The 12,660-nt window shown below is 40.3% G+C and overlaps 1 protein-coding gene across 2 annotated transcripts in view; it reads right to left on the bottom strand.

Annotated features, from left to right (window-relative positions):
- Positions 1-12,660, bottom strand: part of Rab30 (RAB30, member RAS oncogene family) — a 91,039-nt gene that overhangs the window by 69,080 nt on the left and 9,299 nt on the right. Inside the window, exon 1 of one of the 2 annotated variants that reach the window (XM_063256378.1) lies at positions 3,319-8,195. The exons of the other annotated variant lie outside the window; for it this stretch is intronic. The gene's annotated coding sequence lies outside the window, so the exon portion shown is untranslated. Of the gene's footprint in view, positions 1-3,318; positions 8,196-12,660 lie in introns of those variants that run through there. 2 annotated transcript variants of the gene reach the window in all.

Genomic DNA, 12,660 nt, shown 5'->3' with positions numbered 1-12,660 from the left:
TTGTTTACAGAATTCCTCAATTTTTCTGGCCCACAAATCCTAAAATGCCTCAGAATATAGTTTGAAATCACAATTTGAAAAAGGATGTGCAAAAAGCAGAAGTTATCACACGCAGAAAGAACCTTCCAGTTGCCCACAAAGACATCATCAGATTCAGAGAAACCAACTAGGCTGTCACGTCTTCAAAGCATCTTTGATGTTTGAAGAGAATTAATTCTGCTGTGCACATTAACTCTCAAAAGTATTCAAGGACACGGTAAAGACAGATGCAGAAAAAAACTTGTCCTGGCCCACATCTGCATATGAGCCTCTCTGTCTCTTGAAAAGAGGAGATGTCAGCAGTTACACATGGCCCTAGTTCAGTCACGGAGTCCCATTCATTTGTCACCAGAGGTGACAAATGGTTCATCCATTCTGCAAATACTTTAAAGGCAAATTTTACACAGCACACTCAGGGTGAGGAAAAACAGATGAGGGGAATCTGGCTCCTGCCCTCAAGAAGCTCACAAGCTAACACAGAAGCACAGTTCAAACATTTGGAGATGAAGTAAAGGGCTCTTTGATGGTTGACTGAGGCAACCTGTCAACTTGAATAAGAGAAGCTCAACTGAATTGGCTCAGCAATTCCATACCATCAGTGTGGAAAACTCACCTTAGGGCAGTTTGTCACCTGAACAAAGGGGGAAAGAAAAAGGACAGATCTGCCTCTGTTTCTACACAAAGCTCCAGTCTTCCAATTCCTGGGTTCCAGCACAGATCCTTCAGCCTGCTGGCGCAGACTCCTCCCTTCCATCACAGATCCATCAGCCTCCTGATCCAGGCTCCCATGGGATACTGCAGTGAGCTTCAGACCTCTGACTGGATCCTTTGGCTCTCCAGGGGAAGACAGACCTTCTGCACTCATCCAAATCTGACTCTGTGATTGGCCACTGTAAGCCAATTTTGTAAGTTCTTATATATTCATATATCTTGTATTATATGTTTCTCTAATGAATACTGACAGGCTCTGAGCAGATACATGATCAAAAACTTAAACCCACACCTGGATCCTGACCCTATGGCTAATTGGCTAGATTATCTAGGCAGATTTTATTTAAATCTCTCCAATCTTAGTTTCTCCAGCTATAAAATAAGGTAGACATACCAATGACATTGGTAGACATACCGATGACATTGAATTATTGTCAGAATTAAATGAGATAGTATTACTATATATACCATAGTAAACTTTAGATAAATGTTGGCTACAATCATTCATCTTTATTAATATCTGAGCACTATTTTCCTTCTAAAATCAGGAATAAACACTGAGACTCTGTGAATTAGCTACGTAACCCAGAGTTAATTTACTTAACATCTTTAGGGATTATACTCATTAACTGTTAAATGAGAGGTTTCAGCATAGAGATATTAAAATCTCTTCAAATTCTACAGCATTAAAAGTCTCTATAATCAGTTTGGTATGGTTTTATGTGTCTCAACACCACTGCTCAGATCAACTTCAAAGCCAAATAAACCGTCTTTTTCTGGTGACTGGCTGAATCTTTTTTCATTTTAGGTCTCTGGAGCTCACTAGCTACCTGTGCATATATGGGATATCCTCAAAGTATCAGTCCCCCACCCCTCCAAAATAAAACAAGCAACTGCAAGGGGGCATAGGTTCCCTATCCTATTCCTTTAGATTGGACAGTGGCTTCCGAAACTTAAGTCAAGAAAGTGCCATCAATTAATGGATTCACCCACATAAGCAGCCACTTGCAAAGGCAGACGTGGCTTCGACAATACTCACTGCTTGTCTGTGTGTACCACTTTCCACCTTTGGAACCTTGAACTTTTTGTACTTAATTTCCACCCTCAGTCCCAAACACATTGCCTGGAATGTACGAGATACCCCATAACAATTCAATAAGATTCATACTTTCCTCAGGACCACAGTTATACCTTTGCAAAGCACCTAAGCAGTTTGAATTGTGGGCTTGACTCCAGAATCCTTTACCAAGAGTCACCAATCCAGCTGTGTGGAGAACTAGCTGTTTGACCTTGGGTGGGAGAAGAGAGAACAGCAGGTCATTTCCCTCTCTGGCCTTCAGTTTGCTCACTGGTAAAATGAAGGCAATCTGTTACACTAGGGATTGGCAAACTATGGCTCATGGGCAAAATCCATCCTATGCCTGCACTCCTAGCCTAGAATGAATTTTACATGTGTAAAGATGAAGAAAAAATAATACCCACCACAGACCACATGTGGAACCCAAAGCCTAATAGTAATTATTTTCTAGCCTTTTACAGAAAAGCTTGCTGACCTCTGGTTTGGACTGTCTCTAAGATCTCTTCCAGCCCCAACATTTTAGCATTCTAATTCTGCTGGGTTTCCTCCAATCACAGTCTGTTTCTGGCTGTTCACACAAGGTAGCCCCAAATCTGAAACAACACCCAAGACACAACAGAAGTTCAAGTGCTATTTGTTTAATTACTAAATGGATTTCGGAGCAGCAACCCTAAGAACTAAATCTCTTATCAACATGATAAACTGGGTCAATGTATATCAAATGGCTACCTAAATAGATCCCTCCAGGATAGATGCAAAATTATGGGAACAGAGAGCTCTACAGGCCTTTTAGCACCTATAAAAACCCAAAGCCCAGATAAGCAGAATCAAGACTCACCTTGTCCTAGCAAATAAAAAATGCATGTAGCCATCCCCTGAATAACTGCCTTGGGCAAATTATAAAGCCATGTAGTAGCTGCTGTCAGAAACACAGATCATCCGGACAGATGACCTTAATAGTGATGGACCCAAGACAATAAGTCCAGTACACAATAAAGCATAATATACAATAATTTAGCTCACAACATTCTCTTTCTCTTTTCCCCTGTTGTTGTTAAGAATATATAATACGAAACAAGGAATTCAAACATTTATGTCATGGAAGCAAGCCAAGGGAAGTCTAGAATATATGATCCTATTAACACTAATGCAAGTGAGAGAAGGTAAAAGAGAAAATAAAACTCCCTGTCTTGACTCACACTACACATACTCTTCCCAAATAAACAACCAGCAATTACTCTTTTAATGTTCCTACTCTGTACACTGATAAATCACTGCTGGGCATAAGCCTTTTTGCTGATTTCAAAGGATGGCTTTTTATTCTCTCTTGATTCTTCTCTTTTTAAATGCTTACAAGAAGTTCTGAAGAGGGCCTGGGTATTCCCCCCTGGCCCCATCCTTCAATCAAGCTTCTCCTTCTACAAACACATTACCCTACAACCACATACCCCATATCACACTGTTGCTCAGAAAGTACAAAGTTCACCTACCAGTTTCATCCTTTCTTTCCTCCACAGAAGCTTCTTGGAGCTCTCTTCTCTTAGGGGACCAATGAAAAGCCCACTCTATAAGGCTCCTGTCCCCAGTGATGCGGTAAATTCATAGGAGCTACCCATCCCCCTGACCACGACCACTGCCAAAAGCTTGCTCTGGCCTGGGGGGAAAATGTTGAATAGTTTGGTGCTCATTTTCAGCCAGTTCATAAACCAGACAAGAGAACAGTTTAAATCCGGATTTTTTTTTTCCCCTGACTCCTTAAGTACGCTTTAAAGCTCGAACAAACTGACATTGGCTCTCTCTGGTGACCTCTCTATGAACCACAAACAAATCTCTTTCCTTCTCCGAGTCTTGCTGTTTTCTCATGGGCTCAACCTTGGCTGGAATCATTGCTTAAGAGACGAGGATCCTGCACTGCCCTGGCTCTGGGCCCCACCGAGGAAAAGTCTTGTCATGACTGTTCTCCAGATCCAAACAGCCTCACCCACATTTTCTCCAAATTCTGTTCCTGGAATCTCACTAGCACTGCTCTCTGTAGCTGCTCCAAGCCCTCCTGCCTGCTGTGGCATGTGATTTAGAGCAGCCACTAAAGTCTAAAACAGAATCCCCTGAAAGGTAAGTAATTAATATTTTTTTAAAATGCAGCTTGCCTCCACAATAGGATAAACCTCATTATCTCCTCACTTTGTCTCCACAAAAGCCATTTCAGACTACTCATTAATGTTTTCCCAAAGAAAAGGAGCCCACATGTGCCTCTTGAAAGTGAAGTTCAATACAAAGTGACTTAAATACGCTTTGGAAAATAATGTGTTCTATTTAGTTATTATTATCAAGTATCTACGGAAATAATTACCTATTAACACTCAAAAGAGAATGTACACTTTGTTTTTTCTTTTCATTTTTTGAGATAGGTTCTTGAACTCACCAGTGGACCTCCTGCCTCAGCCTTCTAAGTGCCTGGTTTGCATATTCTATCAAAATGACATAATCATCTTAAGAGTAAGCATCATAATCATTCTCACCCTTCAAAATAGAATTGATCATTCCCTCAATATGGGGACCCACAGTGCCCTGTACACCTTAATAACAGGAGCTATAATTCTCACTTATTCCTTTGATTATATGCTTGTCGCTCCATGCCCTACTGCCCCACTACCCGACACTGTAAGTCCTCTGAGGACAAGGGTCCTATCAGTGCACAATTCATTGTAACATACGCTAACACTAGAATGAAAGGAGAAAGGAAGGATAGTGCTGTGCCTTGGAGGTTCTTTGGTCCCCTCAAAGAGCCATGTGCTGGAGGCATAGTCTCCATACTGTTGCTGTTGGGAGGTGATATGAATCTTGAAGAGGTGGGCCTGATAGGAAGGCCATAGGTCACTGGGTCCTTATGTTGTTGTCCTCAGAAGGAAATGCTGGTCCCCCAGAGTGAGTTCTCACGAGAGGAAGTTGTTATAAAAAACTGAGCCTGCTCCCCCCACCAGTCTCTCTCTGGCTTCCTGCCTCTCCATGTGGCCTCATCCTTTGAGCTCTCTCTCTCTGTTGTCATCAGTCACATATCCCTTCCCAGAGTCTGCACCATGTTGTTTCGACTTCCAGCCTCCAAAATTGTAAGCAAAATAAACCATTTTCTTCATAAATAACCTGCTTCATGAAGCTTTTGTTAAAGTAATGATTAGCAGAGAGCGGCTGAAAAGGGGGGAAAGACTGTTAAAGATTAAAAAGGCAGGAGGTGAATTTGTCTGATTACCACCTGACCTAAGATTATTTTCTTTTAACTAGGATGGATTTAAGAAACAAAATGAGAAGGTAGGCATGGTGGTGCATGCCTGTAATCCCAGCACTAGGGAGGCTGAGGCAGGAGGACCATTGCAAATTCTTGACCAGCCTAGGCTACAAAGTAAGCTCAAGGCCAACCTAATCTGCATATCAAGACGCTGTTTCAAAAAGATAAAAAAAGAAACAAACAAACAAAATGAGCAGTGGTACCAGGCATGAGAGTATACAGCTTGTTGTAGGGTAATAAATGCCACCTTTTATCAGTTCTAAAAACTACTTTTTACATTTTGACAGCTTAGAAATTAGGATGCTGCTACAGCTTATGTCTAGCTGTTCCCCAAAGCCTCATGTGGTCATAGATGGGCTTTTCATAGGTGACTGGATCTAGACTGTGTGATGTTGGGATTAAGTGTGTGATGCCTAAGTTAGTCCACTGATTGGCTTGGCATAGTTCTGGATATGGATAATGGGAAGCCCATCCTGGGCATGAGTGCTACATGCCCTTAGGGATAGAACATAAGAGACAGAAAGAAGGGTCCAGTTGATGTGTCATTTGCTGCTTTCTGCTTTTGTTCCCTTCTGCCTGCCATGAACTGTTTCTCCTCTGTGATACTCCTCTGTCATGCTATCTTGCCTTGCAGTCAGCTGATTATGGACTGAAAACTCTATGAACTGTGAGCTACAAGAAACCTTTCCTCTTTGAACTTTGGATGGTGGATATTTTGTCTTAGCAACAAGAAAAGTAAGACAGATACATTTTACAATGGGTGGGATCTTAGCATTGTGTCATTTTATTTGGAGCCTGATTTTTCTCCTTTTTTTCCAGTGGTACATAAAATAATAGCACGTTAGAAATCACAGACTCAACAAAATGCAGTCATTTGGTATAGTTATGGTAAGGAGGGCTGGAAAGATGACTACAAAACTGCAGTGAATTTTCCATAATAGGAAGAGCAAAAAGAGTTGGACCCTTTTAGTGGTGCCAGAAGAGGTAACAATAAAGCCCCTTCTTGGAGAGCAACCAGGCAAGGTGGGGGCCCAGTGGCTACCTCTCTATTCTACGTCATTCCACCCATTCAGTCACCAGTGATTGCCTCAGGTTGTTCACATGATCTGAAGCAGGCTGTTACTCTTAAGAGTTTCTATTTAGAGCCAGTCAAAGGACAGGTCAATCCTTCTTCAGTGGCCATGAGCCTTGCCATAATAGGAGGGAAGCCAAGGGAACAGGCACAATCTTCACATCCTTTGAAATCCTATGTCATTCAAATTATCTAGGTGTTCTCACCAAACTGTTTTATTTCACCCCCCCCCCAGTCAGGCAGATGATATTTCCCAGCATCCTTTACTCATAGGTGGGGCCAAAACCCATTATAATTGAATGGAATGAAGACAGAGTGAGATCAGCCACTTTAAGACCTGACCAACAAAAACCTACTACATAAGATCCTCCAATCTCTTTCCCAAACTACAGGACAAAATTCAGAATAGAAGAGGAGCTAAAAGGCAGAGGAAGCTTGGGTCTTTGAAACACTAAAGGTAGCCAAAGCAGGAAAAACCACAGTGAATTGCTATATGAAGAAAAAAACTTCATTTTTGCAAAAAGCCATTGAAAGTTGGAGGATGTTTTGGCAGTTTTCAGTTCTAGTGTCTCCTCAGCTGATTCTACCTATGGTTATGTAAAATAACTCCTACAAGTTATGCCTCTGCTCAAGTGGGATTCTTTCACTTGCAGTTAATTCTAATGAAAAGTTAGGGAGACAGAATAGCAGTCATCTGAAGTGCCAAGAATAGGAAAGTATGCGACAATCCTCAAGTGTCTTGGAAACACCTAAAAAATTTCTCAGAACAGGGTAATAATTCCAACAAACAAAAATGCACAAAAGATGTCAGGCTTTAAATTCATAAACCACTCACAGAAGCTCCTCACTCATCTTCACTCCTTTTATTCCCAAAGCAGTGTGTGAAGTTTTAACAGCCCTGCTTTAGGGTTTACCTACCAAGATACTCTCAAGAGTTCTCCACCATCCTGAGTTCTAGCAAGCAAGTTCAACCTCACTTATCGTAAATAATCACCTCTGTAGTTCTGGATTTTATTGGGAAATGGATCCACAGGCAGCACTGAAAGTTCAAATCATTACTCTGAGTAATCAGTTCTAAATACTCGTAAACAAATCTGACCAGAACTTTCTAAAAGGAATGTTCAAGAATCACCAAAGCTTCCAGTAATATGTATAAGACTAAACATGGGAAGATTACATGAATAAATACGAAAAGGATGCTAGGAAAGCCTCTGTAGACAATGATCAACTTTGCCAAGAACTAAAGCTATTGATGACAGAGTAGGCACTCCATACAGAATCCAGAAAGTTTCCTTGTGGAGCCAAATTGAATGTACATCAATAAGCACTGACATCTGTAACATATTTTACTGACTTGTTATGAAGCCTTTTTATGCTGCACATTGAATTACTTAACTCAGAACAAGAGAATGAAGCTGTGACAGTCAGCCCTTCATTTACAGCTGGGGAAAGAGGCCCAGAGAGGCCAATGATCACAGGGTTGGTGACTTGAGCCAGGACTTGAGCTCTTGTCTCCTATTCATTCCGCTATAGCTCAAACTATGGAAAATCAAGGCAAAGAAGTGACCTAGGCAGAGAAGACTTTTCGCCCCTCTCAAAATTTATGAACCCATATCGAGGGTTGGTTTTCCATGTCTCATGCAGCCCTACATTGGACCTTTCTAGAGAGTCAGAAGGCCTGGAACTGGTACTTGGTCTGCAAAGCAAGCTGGCAAATCATTCCTGATAAGGCACCAAGCCCACCAGAGACCTTGAAAGGGAAGGAAGGACCCTGAGACAGAAGATTAAAAGGGCTCAGACTTCCATGTGATCTGTCAAACTCTTATAGCCAAGGCCTCTGACAACCAGTTTTTCTCAGAGCTCCAAAGATAAAATCTGGAGTAATAAGCTGAAATTGTCCTTTCTGATAGAGAGACAAGATCAAACACATAGCTGGCCTCAATGAGCATTCTCTCAGATGATTTTTTTTTAGTGACTTCTAAGACACAAATTGCAAAGATCAACTAGTCATATTCTATCTGAGAAGGGGGAGGCATTAATGTTTTAGGAAAAACAACTTATGGGGGGGGGGCAGTGATCTACAACCTCAGAAGGATGACATAGGAATTGGGAAAACTACCTTTGCTGTGTTAGAAAACTTGAAGAGTTGACATGACTGTCATTATTCTCCTGGGCCCCGCTGACAAACAAGGAGACTCATACTTTGACATAGTTCTTCCAGAAATAGAAAGGTTAAGATTCTGAAGAAGCACAGCAAGAGGAAAAGAAAAAGGTCTGAAAAACTTACCCCTGAAAAACCTACCTCTGAATCATTGCCCATTCTCTTAATACTAAGCCACAGCCTCTTTAAGCTTCAGTTTCCACACATGTAAAGTGAGGATAAGGACTCCTACCTGCAGGGACTATAGGGAGGATAATATAAAATGAGGCCTATAAAGAGCTAAGCACAATTCCTGACTTAGTAACTACTCAACAAAGATTAGATAGCACAGCATAGTGCTTGACTTAGTTAACTACACATAGAGTTAGATACTAACGTTTTTTTCCAGGGGGAGGTCGTACAGTTAGCAAACACAGTACACAAGCTGCAGGTAAAGCCTTGCTTTTGCAACCTACCAGTCTTGGAACTTTGGACAAGTTACTTCATCTCTCTGAGTCATAATTTCTGCATCTGTTAACTGGGCTATTAATAACTCCAGAGTTGTTGGGGGTATTAAATCTGCCAACATACATAAAGTGAATAGCATAGCACCCAGCACTAAGTGTTAAATAAATGTTTACCAAATGAATCATGAATGGGTTCCTCTTGCCCAGCATACCACAACTTTATGGTTTACACTTTGCTTGTCAGTCTCTGCCTACATGAAAGGTGGCTGGGTTACCATGTACATACAGTACTTGGAGATTTATCCCTCCCTAGAATTGATTCTAAGAGCTGCTTTGTAACTTCTCCTCAGTTCACTGTTCCCATCATCTGAGTTGCCCTTCCCACCTTCCTCACAGCCACACAAATCTTACTTACCTTCCCTTGCCAGCAAGATGTACCTAAGAAGCCAATCCCTATGGCAACATCAGTCCTTCCACATCTCATTGACCACTTTCTATCACACAGTAAAAGCTCAATGATTCAAATGTTTGTGTCTCCTCCAAAGTTCACGTTGAAATTTAAGTTTCAGTGTGAACAGTACTGAGACCTTTTGCAGGTGATTATTAGGTCATGAAGCTTCTGCTTTCATGAGTGTCTTATGACACGCCTATCATCTGAGGACACAGTAACACAGCACTATCTTGGAGGCAGAGAACAGTCCCCACCCAATAGCAAACTTGCCAGTGCCTTGCTCTCAGACTTCCTGACCTCTAGAACTACAAGAAATAATTTTTGTTGTTTACAAATTAGCTAGTCTCAGGTATTCTGTTATGACAGTACAAATGGACTAAGACAAGTTACTTCAAGTAACTAAGACAGTTACTTTGTTTTACTAAGTTGTAGTAAAATATATATAGCATAAAATTAGTAATTTGTGCAAACTATGCTAAAATTTCTTCACTTTAAAAATACCCTTCTGGCAAGCATGAAGTACTGAGTTCGGGTTCCAGTACCCAATAAAAGGGGAAAAAAACAAAACCCAATACCCATTAAATGATTTCCCATTTCCTCCTCCCTCACTCTTGTAACCATCATTCTACTTCCTGTTCTATCAACTTTGACAACTCAATACCTCATATAAGTAGAACGGTAGAGTCTTTGTCCTCTTGTGGTTGGCTTATTTCACTTAGCATGTTTTCAAAGTTCACCCATATTATAGCATGTGTCAGAATTTCCTTCCTTTGTAAGGCTGAATAATACTCCACTGTCTGCATACATTACATTTGTTTATCTATTCATCCATCAATGGGCACTTGGGATGCTTCCACCTTTTGACTATGCCATGGGTATGGGAGCACAGAAGTTTATTTTATCTTTTCCAATTGATTATGATTTCTTAATGAAAAGGCCTAGATCTCAATCACTGCTCCAGGATCCTGGCTTTTGATGGACTTCAGTAAACATCTATTAAGTAAGTAAAACAGGACTCAGTTCCAGTGATAAAGTGAAAACTTTATCAGCTTCTACACAGTTTCAAAATTCGTGAAAAAAATTTGCACAGCACAGTAAAATGGTCTTAATTTTTTTTCCTGATTTGCCTCCTAGCAGTCAAATGATCTTTGATATGATGCTCACTCTCTCAGAGATTCAGTTATTTCCTGTAGAGCTTTTAGCATAAAGGAAATAACTTATGTAAAGCAATCAGTAAGTTATGTAAAACAGTACTGTACTTGGTACATCCTAAAATAAAAAATGTTTCTATTAGTACTATAAATATACATAATAAAAGTGACATTATATACACAGCCATTTCATTTGCTGGTCATAAAAGCAAAATGGGTAGTGAAGGCTAAAACTCAACAATTTATGGCAAATAATGATCAAAACACAAGGACATGGGCTGGGGATTTAGCTCAGTGGCATAAGCGCCTGCCTTGCAAGTGCACGGTCGTGAGTTGGATCTCCAGTACCGATAAAAAAATAAATAAATAATTTTCAAAAAAGCCACAAGGACAGCCCTACTGCAATCACCATGAATTGGTGACACTAAATTTGGAATCTTGAGCTATACAGCTGCAGCTCCAGGAGTTGAAAATGTCAATTCAAAGAAACAATCTTATCTGTTAAACTAGAGATCATCTCAGCAAAGTAGCATGTCCTAGAGCCCATAAATATTTTAATTAGGATTATTTAAGGATTTTCCTACTCGTTTTTGTTCTTTTGGTTTAGTTTGGTTTGGGGGTTTGGATTAATCACTCATATACTGAGATTTTACACAGAAAAATGAAAAATAAGTGGTTCTCTATTACTATTTCAGACAGAAGTATTTTTTTTTCAGTTTCTCCCAAAAGAAATTGAGCTTCCCATCCCATTCACAATTCCTAGGACGTGAGTTCCTTTTGATGTTACTACTTGAATCTTCCAGACTAGAAGCATTCTTTCCCATGTCAGCTCTTAGAAACCAAAATTTTTGAGTCGTTAAAAGAAAAGTTTATTCAACTTTGTCTGCCAAGACAATTAAGATTTTGCACTAATTAAAATGCCTAAGATAAAATCAGAAACTTGTGTTTGGGTAGCAGGGCGAGAAAGGAAGAGGAAAAGAAGGTAAGAAGCAGCTGTCCAAATGCTAAGTCTGGTCCAAATATGTCCAAAATGAAAAATGAACATAACCCCTAACTTTCTGGGTGACGATCATGATTACATGTAAATTAACAGTACATTGAGATGATTTCTTATATAGGAATTTATGTGCGCGCTCAAATTTCCAATCCTCCTGCCTCAGCCTCCCAGAGTGCCAGGCTTACAGGTGTGCACCACCACTCCTGGTTCACATGTATTTTTCTTATCTCTCCTTTTCTCACAAAATATCTTACTGGTCTATACTTCTTTCCTTTAACATACACCTGAAGATCTCTTTATCGTAACTTAAGAGAACACACCAATTCTTATTTGTAGTCTCCTAGCTTTCCCTATCAAATCCATTTATTTAACCACCTTCCTTCTGTTGCACACTTAGGGTCATCTCGAATCACTTGCTCTTAGTAACAGGGACAATGATTGCATTCTTTTCATTTTGATTTCAGACGGGAGCATTCTGCTCCTGGACAGCCAGGAGGCAGTGTAGAGTAACAGGAACCACCTTAGAAGTCAGAACTGGCTTTGCAAGAGTTTCCTGGGTTCCCAGACTTGGTTTTCTCACTATGTTAAAAATCTGGCACACTTTTCAGAAAGCTTTTAGGATTAAATAAGGTTGTATTTTTAAAAAGGCATCCACTGGCAAAGTTTGGGACAATTTATGCCAAGCGTGGAGACATATACCTATAATTTCAGAACTCAGGGTGTGAGGATTTTCAGAAGATTGAAAATGTATTGTAATATACTGGAAGAAAAAGAATTCATGTTTTTTAAAAGTAGAGCAGAGAAGGGGCTGAAAGCTAACTGGTCACATGACAAATATCAAATGAAAGGCAGAATTAGAAAAATCATCTTTTTATAAATACAACTGATGTCGACCAGGCTTTCCACAGATGTTAAAACCATTACATGAAAGTTCTCAAGGGATAGGATATTCAAGGAATCTCAAAATATCACCCCATCAGTAATTTTATTAATTATAGAAGGGAACTGATGCCCTTTCAATGGAGAGATCTGCCCTTACCACCTCAAGAAATGCTCAAAACTCCTATCACCTAGCTGGGCATGGTAGAGCACACCTGTAATCACAGCACTCAGGAGGCAGAAGCTGGAGGATCACCTCAAATTCAAGACCAGCCTGGGCTACAAAAAGAGCTCAAAGCCAGCCTGAACCGCATAGTGAGGCCCTTAAATATTTTTAGGTTAGGATTATAGCTGAGAGGTAAAGTATTTGCTGAACATGTTCAAGGTCCTAG

Source organism: Cavia porcellus, unplaced genomic scaffold (genome assembly GCF_034190915.1).
Source record: "Cavia porcellus strain 051 isolate PalLab524CR breed Dunkin Hartley unplaced genomic scaffold, mCavPor4.1 scaffold_9, whole genome shotgun sequence".
NCBI classification, from domain to species: Eukaryota; Metazoa; Chordata; class Mammalia; order Rodentia; family Caviidae; genus Cavia; species Cavia porcellus.
The sequence above is the reverse complement of the archived record's forward strand: the minus strand, read 5'-3'. Positions and strand labels throughout refer to the sequence as shown.